We start from the raw sequence: 22,910 nt of genomic DNA on the forward strand, positions 1-22,910 counted from the left end.
GTGTAAAGGGGCTCTTGTAAGAACTGTATTTCAGGATTCTATTGTTACCTCGAACATGTGCTGTGATTGCTGAAGAAAAGAGGCCACTTTCGTCATTCACCGACTTCAATCGTTATTTGAACATGATCCCAGACTAGGTACAGAATCATAAGAACAAGGAAGAAAGAAAAAACAAAGTTAAAAATTAAACATTGCAGTAATTATAGTATAGCATAAAACGTACATCATACAGTTAAAAGTTACATATTGCAGACCTTCTTAGGTTTATGCAGAAAATTTTAAAAAGATGAAAATTCAAACTTTACAGTTTTTCTTAAGTGTTTAACTGGTGTGGGATCGCACTCCAAGAAATGACCTCAAGATCACACTGAAGCCGCACCTGATTGAGAGACCACCATGCTGGGCTGAAGGTCCACCAGGCTGGACCGAGAGACCACCAGGCAGGGCCGGGAGTCTTCCAGGCTGGGCTGGGAGACTACCACGCTGGGCTGAGAGATTGCCAGGTCGTGCTGAGAGACTGGATTAGTGGTGCTGGAAGAGCACAGCAGTTCAGGCAGCATCCAACGAGCAGCGAAATCGACGTTTCGGGCAAAAGCCCTTCATCAGGAATAAAGGCAGTGAGCCTGAAGCGTGGAGAGATAAGCTAGAGGAGGGTGGGGGTGGGGAGAGAGTAGCATAGAGTACAATGGGTGAGTGGGGGAGGAGATGAAGGTGATAGGTCAAGGAGGAGAGGGTGGAGTGGATAGGTGGAAAAGAAGATAGGCAGGTCGGACAAGTCAAGGAGACAGTAACTGAGCTGGAAGTTTGAAACTAGGATGAGGTGGGGGAAGGGGAAATGAGGAAGCTGTTGAAGTCCACATTGATGCCCTGGGGTTGAAGTGTTCCGAGGCGGAAGATAAGGCGTTCTTCCGCCAGGCGTCTGGTGGTGAGGGAGCGGCGGTGAAGGAGGCCCAGGACCTCCATGTCCTCGGCAGAGTGGGAGGGGGAGTTGAAATGTTGGGCCACGGAACGGTTTAGTTGATTGGTGCGGGTGTCTTGGAGATGTTCCCTAAAGCGCTCTGCTAGGAGGCGTCCAGTCTCCCCAATGTAGAGGAGACCACATCGGGAGCAACGGATACAATAAATGATATTGGTGGATGTGCAGGTGAAACTTTGATGGATGTGGAAGGCTCCTTTAGGGCCTTGGATAGAGGTGAGGGAGGAGGTGTGGGCACAGGTTTTACAGTTCCTGCGGTGGCAGGGGAAAGTGCCAGAATGGGAGGGTGGGTCATAGGGGGGTGTGGACCTGACCAGGTAGTCATGGAGGGAACGGTCTTTGCGGAAGGCGGAAAGGGGTGGGGAGGGAAATATATCCCTGGTGGTGGGGTCTTTTTGGAGGTGGCGGAAATGTTGGTGGATGATTTGGTTGATGCGAAGGTTTGTAGGGTGGAAGGCGAGTACCAGGGGCGTTCTGTCCTTGTTGCGGTTGGAGGGGTGGGGTCTGAGGGCGGAGGTGCGGGATGTGGACGAGATGCGTTGGAGGGCATCTTTAACCACGTGGGAAGGGAAATTGCGGTCTCTAAAGAAGGAGGCCATCTGGTGTGTCCTATGGTGGAACTGGTCCTCCTGGGAGCAGATACGGCAGAGGCGGAGAAATTGGGAATACCGGATGGCATTTTTGCAAGAGATAGGGTGGGAAGAGGTGTAATCCAGGTAGCTATGGGAGTCAGTGGGTTTGTAAAAAATGTCAGTGTCAAGTCGGTCGTCACTAATGGAGATGGAGAGGTCCAGGAAGGGGAGCGAGGTGTCAGAGATAGTCCAGGTAAATTTAAGGTCAGGGTGGAATGTGTTGGTGAAGTTGATGAATTGCTCAACCTCCTCGCGGGAGCACGAGGTGGCGCCAATGCAGTCATCAATGTAGCGGAGGAAGAGGTGGGGAGTGGTGCCGGTGTAATTACAGAAGATCAACTGTTCTACGTAGCCAACAAAGAGACAGGCATAGCTGGGGCCCATACGTGTGCCCATGGCTATGCCTTTGGTCTGGAGGAAGTGGGAGGATTCAAAGGAGAAATTGTTAAGGGTGAGGACCAGTTCGGCCAAACGAATGAGAGTGTCAGTGGAAGGGTACTGTTGGGGACGTCTGGAGAGGAAAAAACGGAGGGCTTGGAGGCCCTGGTCATGGCGAATGGAGGTGTAGAGGGATTGGATATCCATGGTGAAGATAAGGCGATGGGGGGTGGGCTCATGGTCGAGGGAGCAGTAGGAAGAGGTGTCCTCGAGAGGGCATCAATGTGGACTTCAACAGTTTCCTCATTTCCCCTTCCCCCACCTCATCCTAGTTTCAAACTTCCAGCTCAGTTACTGTCTCCTTGACTTGTCCGACCTGCCTATCTTCTTTTCCACCTATCCACTCCACCCTCTCCTCCTTGACCTATCACCTTCATCTCCTCCCCCACTCACCCATTGTACTCTATGCTACTCTCTCCCCACCCCCACCCTCCTCTAGCTTATCTCTCCACGCTTCAGGCTCATTGCCTTTATTCCTGATGAAGGGCTTTTGCCCGAAACGTCGATTTCGCTGCTCATTGGATGCTGCCTGAACTGCTATGCTCTTCCAGCACCAATAATCCAGTATTTGGTTTTCAGCATCTGCAGTCATTGTTTTTACCTTGTTGATTTTAACCCTACTGCGAATCCTGTTGCAAGGATGCCTGCCTTGAAGAAGTTTTCCTCCTCTCTCTACAAGAATCTCAGGGAGTCCCTCTCCCACTGCAACTCCCAGGTCATTTCCTCTGCTCTTAAGCTCTTCAACCATGTTGTGAAACAAACTCGGTACCACAGCCACATTTGCTTCCTCAGTGCATGCCTCCGTACCAACTCATCCCACACGGACTCCAGACCACCTTTAAACCAGCAGAGTTCGGACCCGAACAGGACAAACAGTACAGACTACAGATTCAAAAACACCAGCAACAGTTCTCCTTCAAGATCCTCCGCTCCACGCTTGCAGCAATGTGCCGTCACCTAACCTCTCTCCAGTCATCCCTGCCTCAGCTGAGGGCCATACTCTCTCAGAATTGCAAAGGACCCACTCTGTACTACATCCTCAGGAGAATTCATCCTCTCAACAAACAGTATTTCAATTCCATCTCAAACATCAAAAACTGTAAGTACAACAAACTTTTATCCACCCACCTCCATAACCAGCGCTCCTCAAACATTCCAGAAGATTCCCCTGGCCTCGGAAACGCCATTAGCCATGCGGCTGACGCAGCTACCACCCCCACGCTGAGTGATGATGTCACTTCCGCCCACATCATGGCCACTCCCACAGCCACTTCCAGCCCTCAAATCATCGCTGATGCCACACGCTCAGTGACTTCCCTTACTGCCATGATCACCACCACTTCCGCCTCCACCAGCGCCACTCACCTGCATTCCGCTGACACGCCCCCCACAGACCCCAGTGTCACTATCCCCACACCCCAGAACCCCGAGGGCAACATTACCCCAGCTCATGCCTCCACCCCCATTCCCCCCACCATCACACCCACTCCAGGTACTGGCTCCGACCCCACTCCCAGCTCCACACCCGCACCAGATCCTAGCTACCGGCCCTGCCGAGTTTTCACCATCCCTCCAGACCTCCCCCTCACTGAGGACGAATGATCAGTCCTCAGCAAAGGACTCACCTTCATCCCCCTCTGTCCACGCATCAATGAATTTAATACACGACGTGACATCGAACAATTCTTCCGTCGCCTCCGCCTCTGAGCTTACTTTCACAATCAGGACTCCCTTTCTACTGCTCCCTCGACCATGACCCCACCCCCCATCACCAAACCATCATCTCCCAGACCATACAGAACCTCATCACCTCAGGAGATCTCCCACCCACAGCTTCCAACCTCATAGTCCGGGAACCCCGCACTGCCCGGTTCTACCTCCTTCCCAAGATCCACAAGCCTGACCACCCTGGCCGACCCACTGTCTCAGCATGCTCCTGCCCCACTGAACTCATCTCTACCTACCTTGACACTGTCGTATCCCCCCCCTAATCCAGGAACTCCCCACATACGTTCGAGACACCACCCACGCCCTCCACCTCCTCCAAGACTTCCGTTTCCCCGGCCCCCAACGCCTTATCTTCACCATGGATCTTCCGTAATTACACCGGCACCAATCCCCACCTCTTCCTCCGCTACATTGATGACTGCATTGGCGCCACCTCGTGCTCCCGCGAGGAGGTTGAGCAATTCATCAACTTCACCAACACATTCCACCCTGACCTTAAATTTACCTGGACTATCTCTGACACCTCGCTCCCCTTCCTGGACCTCTCCATCTCCATTAGTGACGACCGACTTGACACTGACATTTTTTACAAACCCACTGACTCCCATAGCTACCTGGATTACACCTCTTCCCACCCTATCTCTTGCAAAAATGCCATCCGGTATTCCCAATTTCTCCGCCTCTGCCGTATCTGCTCCCAGGAGGACCAGTTCCACCATAGGACACACCAGATGACCTCCTTCTTTAAAGACCGCAATTTCCCTTCCCACGTGGTTAAAGATGCCCTCCAACGCATCTCGTCCACATCCTGCACCTCCGCCCTCAGACCCCACCCCTCCAACCGTAACAAGGACAGAACGCCCCTGGTGCTCACCTTCCACCCTACAAACCTTCGCATCAACCAAATCATCCACCAACATTTCCGCCACCTCCAAAAAGACCCCACCACCAGGGATATATTTCCCTCCCCACCCCTTTCCGCCTTCCGCAAAGACCGTTCCCTCCGTGACTACCTGGTCAGGTCCACACCCCCCTACGACCCACCCTCCCATTCTGGCACTTTCCCCTGCCACCGCAGGAACTGTAAAACCTGTGCCCACACCTCCTCCCTCACCTCTATCCAAGGCCCTAAAGGAGCCTTCCACATCCATCAAAGTTTCACCTGCACATCCACCAATATCATTTATTGTATCCGTTGCTCCCGATGTGGTCTCCTCTACATTGGGGAGACTGGACGCCTCCTAGCAGAGCGCTTTAGGGAACATCTCCGAGACACCCGCACCAATCAACCAAACCGCCCCGTGGCCCAACATTTCAACTCCCCCTCCCACTTTGCCGAGGACGTGGAGGTCCTGGGCCTCCTTCACCGCCGCTCCCTCACCACCAGACGCCTGGAGGAAGAATGCCTCATCTTCCGCCTCGGAATACTTCAACCCCAGGGCATCAATGTGGACTTCAACAGCTTCCTCATTTCCCCTTCCCCCACCTCATCCTAGTTTCAAACTTCCAGCTCAGTTACTGTCTCCTTGACTTGTCCGACCTGCCTATCTTCTTTTCCACCTATCCACTCCACCCTCTCCTCCTTGACCTATCACCTTCATCTCCTCCCCCACTCACCCATTGTACTCTATGCTACTCTCTCCCCACCCCCACCCTCCTCTAGCTTATCTCTCCATGCTTCAGGCTCACTGCCTTTATTCCTGATGAAGGGCTTTTGCCCGAAACGTCGATTTCGCTGCTCGTTGGATGCTGCCTGAACTGTTGTGCTCTTCCAGCACCACTAATCCAGTATTTGGTTTTCAGCATCTGCAGTCATTGTTTTTACCGTGCTGAGAGACTACCAGGCCAGGCCAAGAGTCCACAGCTGGAAGGCTGCCTTCATGAAATATGTCTCTGAATGAAATGACACCTGTGGAAATTTCTAATATGGATGATTACATTTCTGGTATAGGTTTGTTTCAATCTGCAGGTGCATGTAAGAATTTCCTGATGTCTTAATGGGCTCCATCCGGTTCTTAAATTCACATTTGAAATGTAATAGTCAAATGAGCTCCCTTCCTTAGATTTCTTAGTTCAGATTTCGTCCAGGTGTTCACTACTTCTGCCTTCCACAAACCTAACTTCACTGCTCAGCAAAGATGTTGGGTTTCTTATGTTTGAAACACTATAAAATTGACTTCATTGGCAACCTCATGAATAGGGCCTGAGCCAGTTAATCACTGTGCACACCTGTTCATTCAATGGGATACACTACGCATGGTAATGGTTATCTTGATCAGATCATTTCTCACTATTTAGTGTGGGGTGGCGGTGTAGTGGTTACATCACTTGTCTAGTATTCCTGATGAAGGGCTTTTGCCCGAAACGTTGATTTCGCTGCTCGTTGGATGCTGCCTGAACTGCTGTGCTCTTCCAGCACCACTAATCCAGTATTTGATTTTCAGCATCTGCAGTCATTGTTTTTACCTTAGTAATGCAGAACCCCAGGTTAATGTTCTGGGAACATGGGATTGTATCCCACTATGGTAGTTGGTGAAATCTGAATTCAATTTTTAAAAATCTGGAATAAAATGTTAGACCAATGGCGCCCATGTAACTATTCCTGATTGTCGTAAAAAACCATCAGGTTCACTAATGCCCTTTAGGGAAGGAAAACTGCCATCTTTACCAACTGGGTAAAAGCAAATTACTGTGGATGCTGGAATCTGAAACTGAAAGAAAAAATGTTGGAAAATCTCAGCAGGTCTGGCAGCATCTGTAAGGAGAGAAAGGAGCTGAAGTTTTGAGTCTAACTGACCCTTTGTCAAAGCTCCCTTTGACAAAAGGTCAGTTAGACCCGAAACGTCAGCTTTTTTCTCTCCTTACAGACGCTGCCAGACCTGCTGAGATTTTCCAGCATTTTCTCTCTTTGGATGCCACCTTTAGCAAGTCTGGCCTAAATGCAACTCCAGACCTACAGCAACAATGGTTGAATCTTTTTAACTGCTGTTTATGCAACAAGGCCTTGGCAGTAAATGTTGGTTTAGCTTGCCCACAATCAACTTTACGATAGTAAGTTTTCACATTTATATCTGGAATTGTGCCTTCCTAACAGCTACTGAGTTGGCATAGCAGTGGAGTGAGAATTTTAACCAATTTTATTTCTTCCCTTCACAAATGGCTAAGTGGTGTCTAAATATAACTTATACCAAAATGTAAGCTGTAAAAATAAGAATAAAATATGTTCAAGATATCAATATACTCTCATCTAATAATGACACACACCAGGTTATAATCCAACAGTCCACCCCAGTCCAACACCGGTACTTCCATATCATCCAATAATGTCCACCAATCTTCATCGAAAGGCTACACTTCTTTGTTAATTCCTGTGTGCAGTGCTACAGAGAAATAATCAGTAATTTATCAAACACATACATCTGTGTGTAGCACCTGTTGTCTCACCAACTTCCTGTGCCAAAGTTTAATGTTCATGTGTCTTTCAAAGCAAAGATAACAGTCTGTCACATGCATCATTTATTCCAACATGAGTGTGCTGCAGCCGATTTTACATCCATCACAGCATGTACATAACATATGGATTAATTTGTGTTGCAGTAATTACAGGGACCTATCTGGAGATTCACAGTGAGCAGTTGTGTACTTTAGTGGGTCTTGGCTATTAGTGTGAGTCTGGTATAGATATGCGGAGCAAAACGTTAGTCTGTAATCTTTTCTTGTGGAGATGAGTTGGTTGCACTTTCAGTATGTGTTACTTTGTGTGGGTTGAGTTTCCTGCTAGTGTTCTATGGTGCAAACGATAAGCATATTTTCAGTCACAAAGCTTTGCTCTTGATTTTAGTTTTTGTTGTCTCCTGGTGAAAAAGCCTGGGCCACTTGGCCAATTAACTCTATGTGTACTCTCTGAGGGTAATTAGGCTCACTCCACTCCCTGGCTTTCCCCGCCCCCCCCCCCCCCCCCCCCCCACCCTACCACAAAGGCCTGTAATAATTTTCTCTACAGGTATTTAGACAATTCTCTTTGGAAAGCCATTATCTATCTCTGGCACCTTTACAGACATTGAATTCCAGATTATAAGCACTCCCTGGTGTAAAATGGTTTTGCCTCTCATTCTTTTGTCAATTGTTTAAATCTCTCCTTTTGGAACACAGGCCATCAGTCCCCAACTAAAACTTTGGAGGAAGTTGAGTCAACTTCTGATGAAAAATTAAATTTAAAGGAAGTTCAAACTACAATTTCTCTTTGTTGGTGGTTGTAGGGAACATGTGCCAAGCTGACTTAATGCGTACTCTGTTTATTGAGAAAAACTTTTATACAGTGGTCCTCAATAAAAGTGTTATTTTAAAAATGCCCTAAAACATGATTCCTATTAATTTAGTACTGCAACTCATGCCACTAAACACCAGACACTGGTATCCCATTAAATCGATATGTATAATATTAGCTCATAATATTTTCTTTCTTCATATCCTTGAATGCTAACACACACTCAGCTCATAGTATAGGGCAATCAATTAAATTAGAAAAAAGTACAAATCTTCCCATTATGGTCAATTGCAAAGTTGCCATTTACCTTATTAAGTGCTCTGATAATTTTGGCGAAGAGCATTTGATCACTCTGTAGTTTGTATCTCATTAACTAGATTGACACTAGTCATTCCAGCATTGATCAAATACCATATGGTTGCCTGCCCAACCTAAGAGCAGGAATGGCCATCTGCAGCCTTGGCGAGCTCTTCACTTAGCCAAGGGGCAAACATTAACCAAGCTTTCAGAGACCACTTTGCATTGCCAGAAATGAAAACGTGATCATCAAGTGCCTGTAGGTGCATTGAACGAATTGGAACAATCAAAAGAAATCGCTAACCATTTCAGCTACTCCACAAATCACAAAGACTTCAGGAAGTTAAAAGTGAACATTAAATGTGATTGGACTAGAGAGGTTACAGAAAACTGTTATTAGGATGATGTCCAGACTGAAATCTTTTTGTGATGAGGTAAAGTTGGAAATGCTGGGGTTGTTTCCTTTGGAATAGGCGAGATTGAGAGGAAACCTGATTGAGCTGTGTATTATGAAGGGTCTAGATAGACTCAAGAGACAGTCCCTACTCTCCCTGTTTGACTGGCCCATCTTCTTTATCTATGCTATCTATTTATAGGGCAGGAGATTCAGAGGGAATTCAAAAGAAAATGTTTTCATCCAGAGGTAGTGTGGATCTGGGATCCACTGTCTAAGTGAGTGGAGGCAGAAAACCAACATTTAAAAAGTCCTACCAAATGCCTTTGTAGTGTCAGGACCAACAAAGTTATCGACCAAGAGTTGGAAAGTAAGATCAATCTGGATGGCTGCTTGTTGGCTGGCACAAGGGGACTAATGGACTCTTTCCATGCTGTAATGTTCCAAGATTCCAAATGCTGTTTGGATGTCTCTGAGCAGACATTAAGACCTTCACTTCCATCTTCACTAAAGGAGGAAAATAAATGTATACAGCCCTGAAGGAAAACATCTGTAGCCTGCCTCTTCCACTGAGGATTCCCTTTCTACTCAGTGAGCACATATGGCCATCTCTTGTCCATTCCTGAGTGAATAAAACTGATATCGTCCCATTGTGGAGGCTTGCATCCTCCCTGTGAATCATCTCCATCACTCCTTACCCTCTCGACCTGCTGTGCCACCAAACAGAAACTCATCCAATCATGGAGGAGCTGTAATTTAACCCTCCTATCCACTAAAAAAATAACTCATACCTCTTCCAGCCTGACACTAACCCAGAAGCAGGTCAATGTCAGCTCAGCCAAAAGCCTACTCCCTCTACCATTTCCCTCAAATGAGGAAAGAAATGTCTCTCTCCCTACTAATATACCTTTCAACACTGCTGACCAGAACATTGGATCTCACCTAAAGCCACCTAACCATTCAGTTGTTAACCACTTGGATCTCACCTAAAGCCACCTAACCATTCAGTTGTTAACCACACTTAACCCTGCTTTTCTCTTTCTCTCACAATTGATCTTTAACATTACACCCCTCCCCATCCATCCAGCTATCTCACCCTTTTCTAATCTGAATCTGAAACTCAGCTTTAACTTCTCACAAGTAGCACCATTGGGTATTGACCGTTCATTCATGTTTAAAAATTGATCGCCTTGCAAAACTGTGGACTTGCATATGAGAATAGTTTCCATTGGATCATGTGGAATGCTCAATAAATTATGCTTCTAGACCATCAAGAAACAAATTCCATGTACAGGTTATCTTAAAATGCACTAAAAATAGCAAAGGGGAGAAATTTGACCTGCCACTTTGTTTAATGAACCCTACAGACACCACTAGTGAACTGTCAGTGACGCAGATTATAGACCATCAGGGAATTAGATGGAGAACATCAGGAAATCTAAAACAGACTATTGTTGAATACCATGAATGAGAGACAGATGGATGTGAGACCACCAGGAAAAATCGTTTTGTCAAAAATGTGTTAACTTAAAGGGTAAAAGTCCTGTTTTCAAAAAAAATTCTACATGTGCATCTTCTGGAATCTTTGAATAAAACTCAAAAGGAGAACAAATCGTAATTTAAAGGGGCACATGTCTTAGGAGTAACTACTGTTATGGTTAACAGAATCTGCTAAACTGGCAAATTTGCCATATTTCACAAAGTGGTATAATACATATATGTGACACAAAAGAACATGCAGAATAATAAGTGTTTTAAAATATTGAATCGGGTAAAATTTGTACTTGATAAATGCTACCTTTCTTGATGTTTACAGAAGAATGACAGAAAAACAAAGGGCCTGATTAACCATGCTGTTTACTATCTACACAAACGGTTGACTATCCCTTATTTCTGTCTTTGTCTGGGTCTTGTTATCTTACCTTCCTTTGACAACATCTAACTATTGTGTCACATTTTCTCTTCTAGTCAAATATCCACTATAATAAAGTAGATATTTAAAAGAGAGAGCTTACATCAATACCAATATAATGCAGTCATGAAGTAGAATGAGATTTCATTCACTTGTAAATAAAAACAAAAGAAACAATTAATCAAGCAGTTTATGAACATGGTTCTTTAAAGTTCAATTCGTAGTCATATGGTGAAACATAATAGCTCAGTCTATATCTTCTACTTGGGATCTTTATGCCAATGGAAGTGCCACACTGGCAAAGCTGTGCCCTGACTCTGGTTGATAGTCTGGTGTCAGGTTATTTGTATTTTCCAGGTGGAGGTTCCCAGCTAGTGCCTGGAAACAATGTCAAGACTGGCTGGAAAGGGCCTGAGCACCCTGAAAGTAACAAAGCCTGTGGCCTCTATTCTGTCTCCTTAAACTTTCATAAAGATTTAAAAAGGAGCTTAAACTGTTGGACCTGATCGGTTGGAGAACATGGCTGATATCTCCCTATTTAGAAAACATTCTCAAGACATACCTGCATAAGTCAAGGGCTATCATTTATAGCAATGGGAGGTACTCCATAGTTTTTATACAACAGAGACAGAGGGCAGTGTTTTCATATTTGAAGGGAGTACACTGCCATTTAAGGCTGGGAGATGTACAATTAGCAGCTCAAATGTCCACTCTTCTTCAGTGCATTGGTCTGCTGAGAGAAGCTACACAGAGCATTATCTCTCTTTTGCAGATTCAATGATGTCCTACAGGATATTCAAAGATTTCAGGGGAACTTCTTAAGCTATTTGCACTCTAAAAAATTAAGGAATACCAACAATGGAAGGGCAAAAACGTTTGTCAGGATTTCTCTTAACCTTCTGATTATCATGACATACTTCACTGCAAAGCACTCAGACAGGTAAATTAGATTAGATTACTTACAGTGTGGAAACAGGCCCTTCGGCCCAACAAGTCCACACCGCCCTGCCGAAGCGCAACCCACCCATACCCCTACATCTACCCCTTACCTAACACTACGGGCAATTTAGCATGGCCAATTCACCTGACCTGCACATCTTTGGACTGTGGGAGGAAACCGGAGCATCCGGAGGAAACCCACGCAGACACGGGGAGAACGTGCAAACTCCACACAGTCAGTCGCCTGAGGCGGGAATTGAACCCGGGTCTCTGGCGCTGTGAGGCAGCAGTGCAGTGCTGCCTCACAGTGCCACCGTGCCGCCCACAAATTGACAGGTAAATTGGCCATGCTAAATTGCCCATAGTGCTAGGTGCATTAGTCAGAGGGAATGGGGTCAGGGTGGGTTACACTTTGGAGGGTCGGTGTAGCTGGTTGGTCTGAAGGGCCTGTTTCCACCCTGTAGGAAATCTAACCAAAGAAATAATATCCTGATGGAAGTTTTAAGAGCTCTACTTAATCTCAGTGCCTGAAAATGTTAGCACACACTCCCTCCCTACTTTTCCCCTAATGAACAGTAGGACATGCAACGTGGCAGATACTTGGAAGTATGATCATCTGAAGATTTCAAGCATACAATCAGATGGATAACTAGACAATTATTTCAGCAAGAGGAAAAAGTCACAAACTGCAAAAATCCATATTCTCTTTGTACTAAGCAAGGGCTCCTTGCCATTTGATCAACTGTGTACAAACACTGAAAGGAAGTCCAAACCCAACTTATTCATCCTGAAACTGCGCTTCAATTTGGCTAACTCTGGCATCTCCATCTCAATAATGTATTGTTCTATCTTGCTTTTGGATGGCCCTCGTTTTCAATGCACTTATCTATTTTATCATCTTTATTCTGAGATGATTGCTGTTGATTGCATATTGCATCTACATTGAGGACATTCCTTATTTTTTTGTACTCCAGTTATGAAGAGCACAGCATAACACAATGATGGAGCAGTACACTTGATCTGAGCTACACTGCAATGCTCCACTGGAGTGGTGCAGCCATCAAAACCCAGCTTAAGGAGCCCTGCTGGAAGCATGAGTTGAGTTGCTTCTTTGCTCTGCCTCAGTCTGAGGGTATAGTAAATGTGTTATGAGCACAATTTAGAAGGGGTAGCCCCTGTATTTCACTAGCCATCTCTGTATAGGCTGAGGAGCTTGGAAGGACAGACCCTGTGAGTCAGGACAACTCCCAGTATATCTGGTGCAGACCTCCAACATTTGGCATCAATGGTCACATAATTTTAATATTGATGGAATGCAAACATTTTTGCTTATCAAATTCTGCAGGTTGGTGATAAGATGCTCTCAAAGTGATGTTGGTGCAGTTGAAAGTGTGCTGCACCTGGAGAAGTCAGTGATGGTGGAGAATCCCATTGGCCAGGCTGCTTCACTATCCTTGTCAAGGATATGAATAGCTGTGATTTAGAGAAAATGTGTCACTTGAGTCGCTTTTGACAGCTGAGAATTAGCAAATGCCACACAGGTCAAGAGTACGTTGTTGGAAAAGCACAGCAAGTCAGGCAGCATCCAAGGAGCAGGAGTCAACTTTTCGGACAAAAGCCTTTCATCAAGAATGAGGTCACATAGGTGCCTAGTTCCTTAAAATGAGCCAGGACATAAAGATGTAATGCATCTGTGAATTTGAGAACCCTTTAGAATGGGATGGCTATTTAGTCCTTCGAAGCATTAGTCCTGTTTCATCAGGTGACAATTTGGTGACAATAACACGGGGCATCCTTAAATCGGTGCCAGCACTATCTTTCAAAAAAATGATGCAGTATCTCTTAGTTGTTCTCCACGTCCTTGGGAGAAATCTTCTGCTGACTCTCTCTCTCTCTCTCTCTATCTCTCTCTCCCTCCCTTTCTCTCTCTCTCTCTCTCTCTCTCTCTCCCCACCCCACCCCACCCCCTCTCTCTCCCCCCACCCCTTTCTTTCCCTCCCTCTTCCCCCTTTCTCTCTTTCTCTCTCTGGAGGCAATGGGCAGCCACAGGTGATTGCTATTATCGCTGGGCTTGTTGATAACCTTGTAATTGCCATCTCCTGCTCCATTGCCTTCAGAGTTGAAGCATGAACACAAGGATCCAGCTACAGTGATGTTCATGTCAGGTGTGTGAAAAGATAATCGCTGTGGAATATCAGAAAATAATTATTTTACTGAAATAACTCCTGAGCACTCATATCCAACATGATTAAGCCTCATGCTATGTCTTCATACTTTGGCATGGAGATTTCCCACGAAGCTAACAGTGATGTCTGCATTAGGAGCTATGAGATATGTGACATTATTGCAACGTACATTGCAGAATTAGACTTTTCATGCCACTTTGGGGAAATAAGAGTCTGCTAGTAAGCCAATGATGTTAGAACCATCCCTCCACCCCTAACATCACCTATTCCCTGTTACCACCATCTGTGGATCACATATCACATTCATTCTTATTAGTATGCAAGTGCGGAAGCTGTGAAGCATTGTGTTATCTATAGATTGTTTCCTGAAGACTCAGGTGTTGCTTTTCAGTGCATTAATCTGAATGCAATTGCATAGCTGACATGGCAAGGAGGCACTTATTGAGCACAATGTAATGGTCAGGATTGCTTAAGACCGTAATTCTTCATGTGCATTCTTGCACTTAAATAATTCGAGGAGGAGAGTATTCTGCCATCAAGATGATCATGGTTGATCATCCAACTCAGAACCTTCTCTCTGCTTTCTCTCCATACCCTTTGATCGCTTTTGCACAAATGACAGGAAGAACTAGCCATTTGGATACAGAACTGGCTCGACGGTAGAAGACAAAGGGTGGTGGTGGAGGGTTGCTTTACAGAATGAAGGCCTGTGACCAGTGGAGTGTCACAAGGATTGGTGCTGGATCCACTACGTTTCATCATTTACATAAATGATTTGGATGTGAACATAAGAGGTATAGTTAGCAAGTTTGCAGATGACATAAAAATTGGAGGTGTAGTGGACAGCGAAGAAGGTTACCTCGGATTACAACTGGATCTTGATCAGATGGGCCAATGGGCTGAGGAGTAGCAGATGGAATTTAATTTAGATAAATGTGAGGTGCTGCATTTTGGGAAAGCAAATCTTAGCAGGACTTATGCACTTAATGGTAATGTCCGAGAGAATGTTGCTGAACAAAGACTCCTTGGAATACAGGTTCATAGCTCACTGAAAATAGAGTCTCAGGTTGATAGGATAGTGAAGAAGGCATTTGGTATGCTTTCCTTTCTTGGTCAGTATTGAGTATGGGAGTTGGGAGGTCATGTTGTACCTGTACAGGACATCGGCTCGGCCATTTTTGGAATTTTGCGTGCAATTCTGGTCTCCTTCCTATCGGAAGGATGTTGTGAAACTTAAAGGGTTCAGAAAAGATTTGCAAGGATGTTGCCAGCATTGGATGATTTGAGCTATAGGGAGACATTGAATGGGCTGGGGCTGTTTTGTCTGGAGCGTCAGAGGCTAAGGGGTGACCTGCTACCAATCGTCCAAAAGTGGTTCCACTTAATCTGCAGGATTGACCATGGCTTAGCCTCCAAACTGCAAGGACAGAGATCCTTGGACTCTTGTTAGGAACAGGTGTCGAAATGACCATAGTCAACCCTCTGGACTGGAATTGAGTAAACTTCTTGACTGACTGTGGTATAATCTCCTGAATGACTCTAGTCCCCAGTAAACTGTATGTGTCAAGCATGTCTGTTCCTGTACAGGATCCATGAGCTTCAAAATAAAATGAAGGGCTGGAGTAGTGTGAAAGTTAATCCACGAGTGGACACAGTTGTGCAATGCAGCTGCTGGTTTTCTCTTACTGACTTGAGGAGACAAAGGATTGAGGATGCTATTGGCCATGGAGGATGCATGGATTTGCAGTTGGATACAGTTGAGATAAGCAATTGGTGAGCTGGAGCCACCATAGACTTGCATGATGGGAATAAGTACCATCTAGATTCTCAGGGAAGGAGAGGAGAATTGGAACTGGTGGATAAATGAGGTGAGTTTGGGCTTTAACAAAGTGCAGATGCACAAAGTGAGGTTGTTACCACTGAACCATGAGATTCTTAAATTGCCATTTAAGGCTTGAGGAGAAAATCAAAAAATCATTCCCAAAGTCAAGATGTAAAGTTTTCATTGTATTATGTTTTTCCAACATTCTTATCACTGACTATTCCACACCAGAGAGGGAAAAATTTCTGCTCTTTCTGTGGGACTTTTACTTTACATTATTTATTTAGTGAATTGAACTTTAATTTCCTCAGCTACCACTGAATTCTCATCTCTGAGGTTTTAGCTCGAGTATTTGGATTACTAAACCACCACACTCCTGTCCTTTCATCCTTAGCAGCCATCTAAACTAAGCATGAGGCTCCTTGCATGCAGACTTGTTGTAACTAATAAAATGTCAGTTTTAGGATCATGCCCAAACTTGGTCAGCCCAATTCCATCCAGAATCACCAGGTCTACATGTAGTGTAAACAACAGTTCTTAACAAGGCTGCTGCAGCTGCCAACAAAAGCAAAGATTCTTTAGTTGCTGCTTTCATTGTTCTTTGGAACTCTTACCTGAGGTCAAGAGGAGATTCTTGTGGTTTCACCGTGGCCTCTCCAAAGAACCATTGCCAGCCTCCACTTAATCTCTTCCAACTGTATCATTGGCCTCCTGATGCCTAGCTGAAGGTTACTGCTGGTTTTGCAAAGGGTTAATTTTACTGATTTGAATTGAATTCAAGTCTTCAAACTGACATGGCAGGATTTGAACTCATTATTGGGACATCAATCCAGTCCATTAAAGTCATTCACTAAGCAACAATGATTACACTGCATTTTCACCTTCGTTGTTTCTCACCCTAATCTGGTGTTCTGCACTGTCCTCACTGATGTTTATGGATTAATGTTCCCTTCCTTGTGTCATAGTTTCATGACTTTCATCTCTCATATGCAAAAGGACATTGAGTCAAAGTGACTTAACCCATTGATCCGTTGAAGAGTTGCTAGCATCACTGTGGAAAACACATATGTGAAGATGCTATTTCTTGCTGTTCATAAAACAAAATCACTTTGGTCAAGTTAGAGTGTCTTTGGGTTATTTATAAACATTGAATTTAAAGAAACAATGGGCAACACTGTGGCTCAGTGGTTAGAAATGCTGCCTCACAGTGCCAGGAACCCAGGTTTGATTCCAACTTGGATAACCATCTGTGTGGAATTTGCACGTTCTTCCCATGTCTGTGTGGGTTTTCACTGGTTTCCTCTCACAGTTCAAAGATGTGCAGGTTAGGTGGATTGGGCATGCTAAATTGTCTGCGGTGTGCAGGCTAGGTGGATTAGCTATGGTAGTTATGGGGTTAGGTTAGGGGGCTGGGTTTGGTTGGGATGCTCTTTAAGGCAGAAATGGATACTGCAGATGCTGGAGATCAGAGTTAAGATTAGAGTGGTGCTGGAAAAGCACAGCAGGTCAGGCAGCATCTGATGCGAAGGAAAATCGCGTTTCAGGCAAAAGCCCTTCATCAGTGTCAATTTTCCTTCTCCTCGGATGCTGCCTGACCTGCTGTACTTTTCCAGCAACACTCTAATCTTGACTGGAATGCTCTTCAGACTGTTGGTGCAGACTCAATGGGCTAAACTGCCTCTTTCTGCACTGTAGGGATTCTACAATTCAGCAATGTTTCAATACTAAAGTGTTTGAGTGGATGGAATCACTGGAAAAATGAAAAAGAAGAACGCAGAAACGAGGTGCTGTTGGTTCTGTGATTGCTAGCAATTAACCAGCCTCCAGCAAACACATGAGATTAATGGCTGGGAACTGAGGAGCAATCAACTTTGACCTGACTTATGCTGCAGGCAAGTCTGTGGTTTCTCATTGACACCTCTCCTGTTCCTCACCACTGTCTGACCTAAAAAACCTAGCAAAGACAAATCTATTTGAGATCACAGCAGAAAATGATCGATTGTGAGCTGAAGCAAATTTTCAATTTAATACATTGCTTGGTCGTGGAAATGGTCCATTATCCTGTTATTACTTCTCAACTAGTTTGTAAGCCTTTCAAAACTGCTCTTCCCAAAATGTCTCTCAGTTTTCCCCTTTCCTACAAACATTTAAAAGCTACCACACTATTTTTGATTTACACTGTCATCTCCAAATGGACTTTCCAAATTTGGTGATCCTGTGCTGCTCAGACATTCACCCTTCCCAAACTGGAAAATAACTTGATCAGATGGTAAGCTCCCTTTTTAAAGAATTATCAGTGATGAATCTGTTCATAGCTACAGGTTTCTATGAGTAATGAAAACAATAGGGAAAGCTACCATATTCGGAATAAAAAGCAAAGCGAACTAGCCTTCTCACAGCAAGGTCTGCAAAGAAACTGCCTGCCAGAGCTGGCATCCTATACTTGCTCAGGAATGTACTTCAATGTCAAAGAATCACTTGGTAATATTAGAGCATGTCTGGCTTGATATTTATACCATAGCTTTGGTAAGGAATGCAGAGTAAATGGGTTTTCAGAAGACGTTTGATAGAACATTGAACAGTTCAGCACAGGGACAGGCCCTTCGGCCCACAATGTTGTGCCGAACATTACGCCAAATTAAATTAATCCCTTCTGCCTGCCCTTGATCCATATCCCTCCATTTCTTGCATATTCATGCACTTATCTAAAAGTCACTTAAATGTCCCTATCATATTGGCCTCCACCACCACTCCTGGCAGCGTGTTCCAGACCCCTATCACTCTGTGTGAAAAGCTTGTCCTTCACATTTTCTTTGAACTTTCCCCATCTCGTCTTAAAGGCAAGCCCCCTAGTATTAGACATTTCAACTCTGGGTAAACAATTCTGACTGTCAACCCTATCTATGCACCTCATGTCATAGACATCTAGCAAATCTCCCCTCAGTCTCCGCCACTCCAGAGAAAACAACCCGCATTTTTCTAGCCTCTTCTTATAACTCATACCCTTTAGTCCTGGCAGCATCTTCTGCACCCTCGCTAGAGCCTCCACATCCGACCTGTAATGTGGTGACCAGAATTGAATGTAATACTCTAAGTGTGACCTAACTGAAATCTTGTAAAGCTGCAACATGACATGCTGACTCTTGCACTCAGTTCCCCATCCAGTAAAGGCAAGCATACCATATGCTTCCTTTACCATCATATCTACTTGCGTGGTCACTTTCTGGGAGCTATGGACTTGAACCCTCTGCACATTAATGCTGTTCAGGGTCCTGCCATTAACTGTATACTTTTTCTTAGTATTTCATCTCCCCAAATTAAGCACCACGCACTTACCCAGAATAAATTCTATCTGCCATTTCTCTGCCCATTGCTGCAACTGATAAAGTGACCCACAAGAGGTTTGTCTCAAAATCTGGAGGCAGTGGAACTGCATGAAAATGGTTAGAAAGCTTTTTGATGGACAGGAAGCAATGCATTTTGGTTTTATTGAGATTGGGTGAAGTTTGGAAGTGCGGTACTCTATGTGTCGGGGCCAACTTGCCCTTTAGACTGCATGACAGCATGCACACATGGCCATTCCAAGCACAGTGACTGGCATTGGCACACCAATTGCTGCATTGACTTCTGGTTCATGAAGCCACTGCCATACATGGACCTCAGAGTTCTGCGCAGCCAGAAAGAAAATGATAGGGACACTGGCCCAGGCCAGATACAGTTTTTCTCAATGATTTGGATTTGAGCAAAACATCAAAAAAACCTGTGAAGAGTCAAAAGAGAAAGATTCTGGAAAACTCTATGAGGGACTGTAAATGATTTCAGAAGGTCAGCTAAAGTTGCTGTGTGTTTAGAAATGACAAAACAGAATCTTTCTATTTGCTCATTTGATCATTGCTGACCAGGACAGCATTTTGCCTATCCTTGTGAAGATAGTGGTGAGCTGACAATTTGAACCAGTGCTGACCACAGGAGTGTAGATATATCCACTGTTGGGTCAGGAGTTCCAGCACTTTGTCCCAGTGACAGTGATGCTATGGTGGATATAGTTTCAAGTAAGGATGGTTACTGGGAGAGGAACGTGTGGGTGTTCCCATGCATCTACTACTCATGAGTGGTAGTGGTCACATGTTTGGAAGGTGAATGTAGAGATGCGACAGCTGACTTCTTTTGCAAACATAAGCAAGGACTATGAACACACGAATATACCACTAACAGGAGACTTCTGCAATTCAATGTTACACTAGCCACTATCATTTTAATGATGCTGCAAGGGCACTGTGCACTCAGGGACACACATACCCAGCCAAAGGTCTGGACTAGGCTGCATCTCCAGGGTTTTTGCTTGCTGTCATAGCCCCCACTCACTTTGACGTTACCTGGATGCTAACAGAATCCTTCTTTTGCATTGTCTTCCCTTGCCTCTTTTTCCCTTTGCCCCCTCAGCCAGAGATCTCAGGCTTATATGACTGTTGTTTTGGTTTGCCATTTACTGCTGACATAAAGGCAGGAAGTTTGTTATGGATGTCAGGAGGCCTTAGTCAAGATAAGGAGGATAGCCTTTGTTCAGGAGTTCCTGACACAGTAAGTCAAGGGCAGACTCCAATTCCTGCCCAAGGTCACGTTGGGGCAGTCAGAGTCAGCATCCTCTCCTCATAAAGGGAGGAGGAGGCCGACCCTCCATCTTGACTCTTTTTGCCCTATTGTGAGCATGCAGTGAAAGAGAGGAAAGCATTATGGAAGACAAATCAGAGCAGGACTTATACACTTAATGCTAAGGTCCTGGGGAGTGTTGCTGATCAAAGAGACCTTGGAGTGCAGGTTCATAGCTCCTTGAAAGTGGAGTCGCAGGTAGATAGGATAGTGAAGAAGGCGTTTGGTATGCTTTCCTTTATTGGTCAGAGTATTGAGTACAGGAGTTGGGCGGTCATGTTCAGATGTTATAGAACGTTGATTAGGCAACATTTGGAATATTGTGTGCAATTCTGGTTGCCTTCCTATCGGAAAGATGTTGTGAAACTTGAAAGGGTGCAGAAAAGGTTTCTAAGGATGTTGCCAGGTTTGGAGGGTTTGAGCTACAGGGAGAGGTTGAACAGACTGGGCCTGTTTTCCCTGGAGCGTTGGAGGCTGAGGGGTGACCTTATAGAGCTTTATAAAATTATGAGGGGCATGGATAGGATAAATAGATGAAGTCTTTTCCTTAGGGTGGGGGAGACCAGAACGAGACGGCATAGGTTTATGGTGAGAGGGGAAAGATATAAAAGGGACCTAAGGGGTAATGTTTTCATGCAGAGGGTGGTGCGTGTATGGAATGAGCTACCTGAGGAAGTGGTGGAGGCTGGTACAATGACAGCATTTAAAAGGCATCTGGATGGGGACATGAATAGGAAGGGTTTGGGGGGATATGGGCCAAGTGCTGGCAAATAGGACTAGATTGGGTTGGGATATCTGGTCAGCATGGACAAGTTGGACCGAAGAGTCTGTTTCCGTGCTGTACATCTCTCTGACTCTGACTCTGACTCTGACAAAAGGAGGTGGCACAGTGGTTTGGAAGGTGAATGTAGAGATGTGACTGCTGAGTTATTTTGCAAAGATGAACAAAAGGAATATGGACAGATGAATACATCAGTTACAAGACACTTCTGCAATTCAATGCTGCACCAGCAACTATCTTTGTAATGATAGTGCAAGGACATTGTGTGCTCAGGAATATGCACCCAGTGCATGGACTGGACCAGGCTGCATCTATGGGCTCCTCACTTGCAGTCATAGCCCTCACTCACTTTGCTGTTACCTGGATAATCACAGCATTCCTGCTTTCTCTTCCCTTTTTGCCTTCTCCATCTTAGCTGGAGATACCAGGCTTCTATTACTGCTGTCTTATCAAGCCATTTAGCACAGACCCAAAGGCTGTAAAATATAGGCCTCAGATTCACAAACACAGGGCTACCTCTGATGTCTTGGTTTGTTTTGCCAGTGTACAAGACAGCATAAGCAAACATTCAAAAAATGCTTTAAAATGCTTTTGCTTGCTGCAAAATCACTTTTCAACATGTTGCTGGGAGGTCAGGCAGCTCACCTGTTCTGAATATTTTCCTTATTGCAATAGCGGTGTGTCTCACCCTAGGGTCCTGTTGTGTGACTGACAGGACCATGGGTGAAAGGACAAAGGTCAGCAGTATAAGGGCACAAGCATGCCCTCATGAAATTACCCCCTGCAAAATCTTCACAGTAGCTGGCAACAGAGCGCACATTTCAAACAGTTCTGTTTCCTCACTTTCGACCTGCGTGACAGAAAATATAGCAGCCCAGCTGGGATACTAGCTCGTTTGGGATACTGAATAAAAGAATAGAATAAACTTTAACTTGCTCACCTTCCCATGAGTCCAACATTCAGCAAAGCTGCACTGATAAAATAAGACCTCCCTTTTGCTATCTAAAAATGTATTGATCTGATGTATTTTTACACTGATCATGTAAAATGGTTGCTAGCACATCCTGTGATACATCCCACTCATTATTCAGATCCATCAAGATATGTAGCAGGTAATCAAAGTAATGTCACCCATTTGGGTCATTTATACAAATGCCAAGATATTTGAACAACAAAGCAAGTATGAAACCTGACAGCAGAAAATGAAGTTCACCTTAATACATCCTGCTTACCATTTAAACTCACATTATCATGGAGCTTAATATGTAACTAAGGCGAATAAATAGATGAGAAAATCTTGGAACTTCTGACCTCGGAATTAACAAATTGCAGGTCGTCAATTGCAATTAGCTTCTGTGCTACAGACTATTTAACAAAAATGAAAATAATAATGAACAAGGATAATAACAGCAGGGGAAAAATATTCCAAAAATTGCAAGTTAGATGTAAAGAATAACATTTAAAAATGGAGAACAAATGAAATGCAAATAATTGGAGGGTACTATTGTCTATTTTTAAAATGTTGCTTAATAATTTTCAGCTGTGTTCAATATTTTAATCTGAGTAGCACCAAGAAATTAATCTATAAAGAATCAAATTTGAGTCATTTACAGAGTTCGCGGAGTTCAACAAAAGGTTCCAACAAATTCAAGGCTTGATCACCGTCACCCCCAAGTTATATGCATGCAGATATTTAAAGCAGTGTTATTTAAAATATGCTGTAAAAGCCTTATGTACATAATAACACTTCACTGTGTCTGTTGGAATTGCCTCAAATTGGTTTGCATATCATGAATTATTAAAATGCAGTTACTTGTTATGTCAGCAAGTGTAGTAAGGGTATTTTTTCAGATTGCACAATTCCATAAATAGCTTTGAAAAATTAATC

At 44.5% G+C, this 22,910-nt stretch overlaps 1 long non-coding RNA gene across 2 annotated transcripts in view; it reads right to left on the bottom strand.

Annotated features, from left to right (window-relative positions):
- Window positions 1-22,910, bottom strand: part of LOC140465581 (uncharacterized) — a 33,959-nt gene that overhangs the window by 2,124 nt on the left and 8,925 nt on the right. For both annotated transcript variants that reach the window (XR_011955124.1, XR_011955123.1), the window contains exon 2: window positions 49-133. This is a non-coding gene — a long non-coding RNA (uncharacterized lncRNA). The remainder of the gene's footprint in view (window positions 1-48; window positions 134-22,910) is intronic.

The sequence above is a fragment of the Chiloscyllium punctatum genome, chromosome 42, assembly GCF_047496795.1.
Source record: "Chiloscyllium punctatum isolate Juve2018m chromosome 42, sChiPun1.3, whole genome shotgun sequence".
Lineage (NCBI taxonomy): Eukaryota > Metazoa > Chordata > Chondrichthyes > Orectolobiformes > Hemiscylliidae > Chiloscyllium > Chiloscyllium punctatum.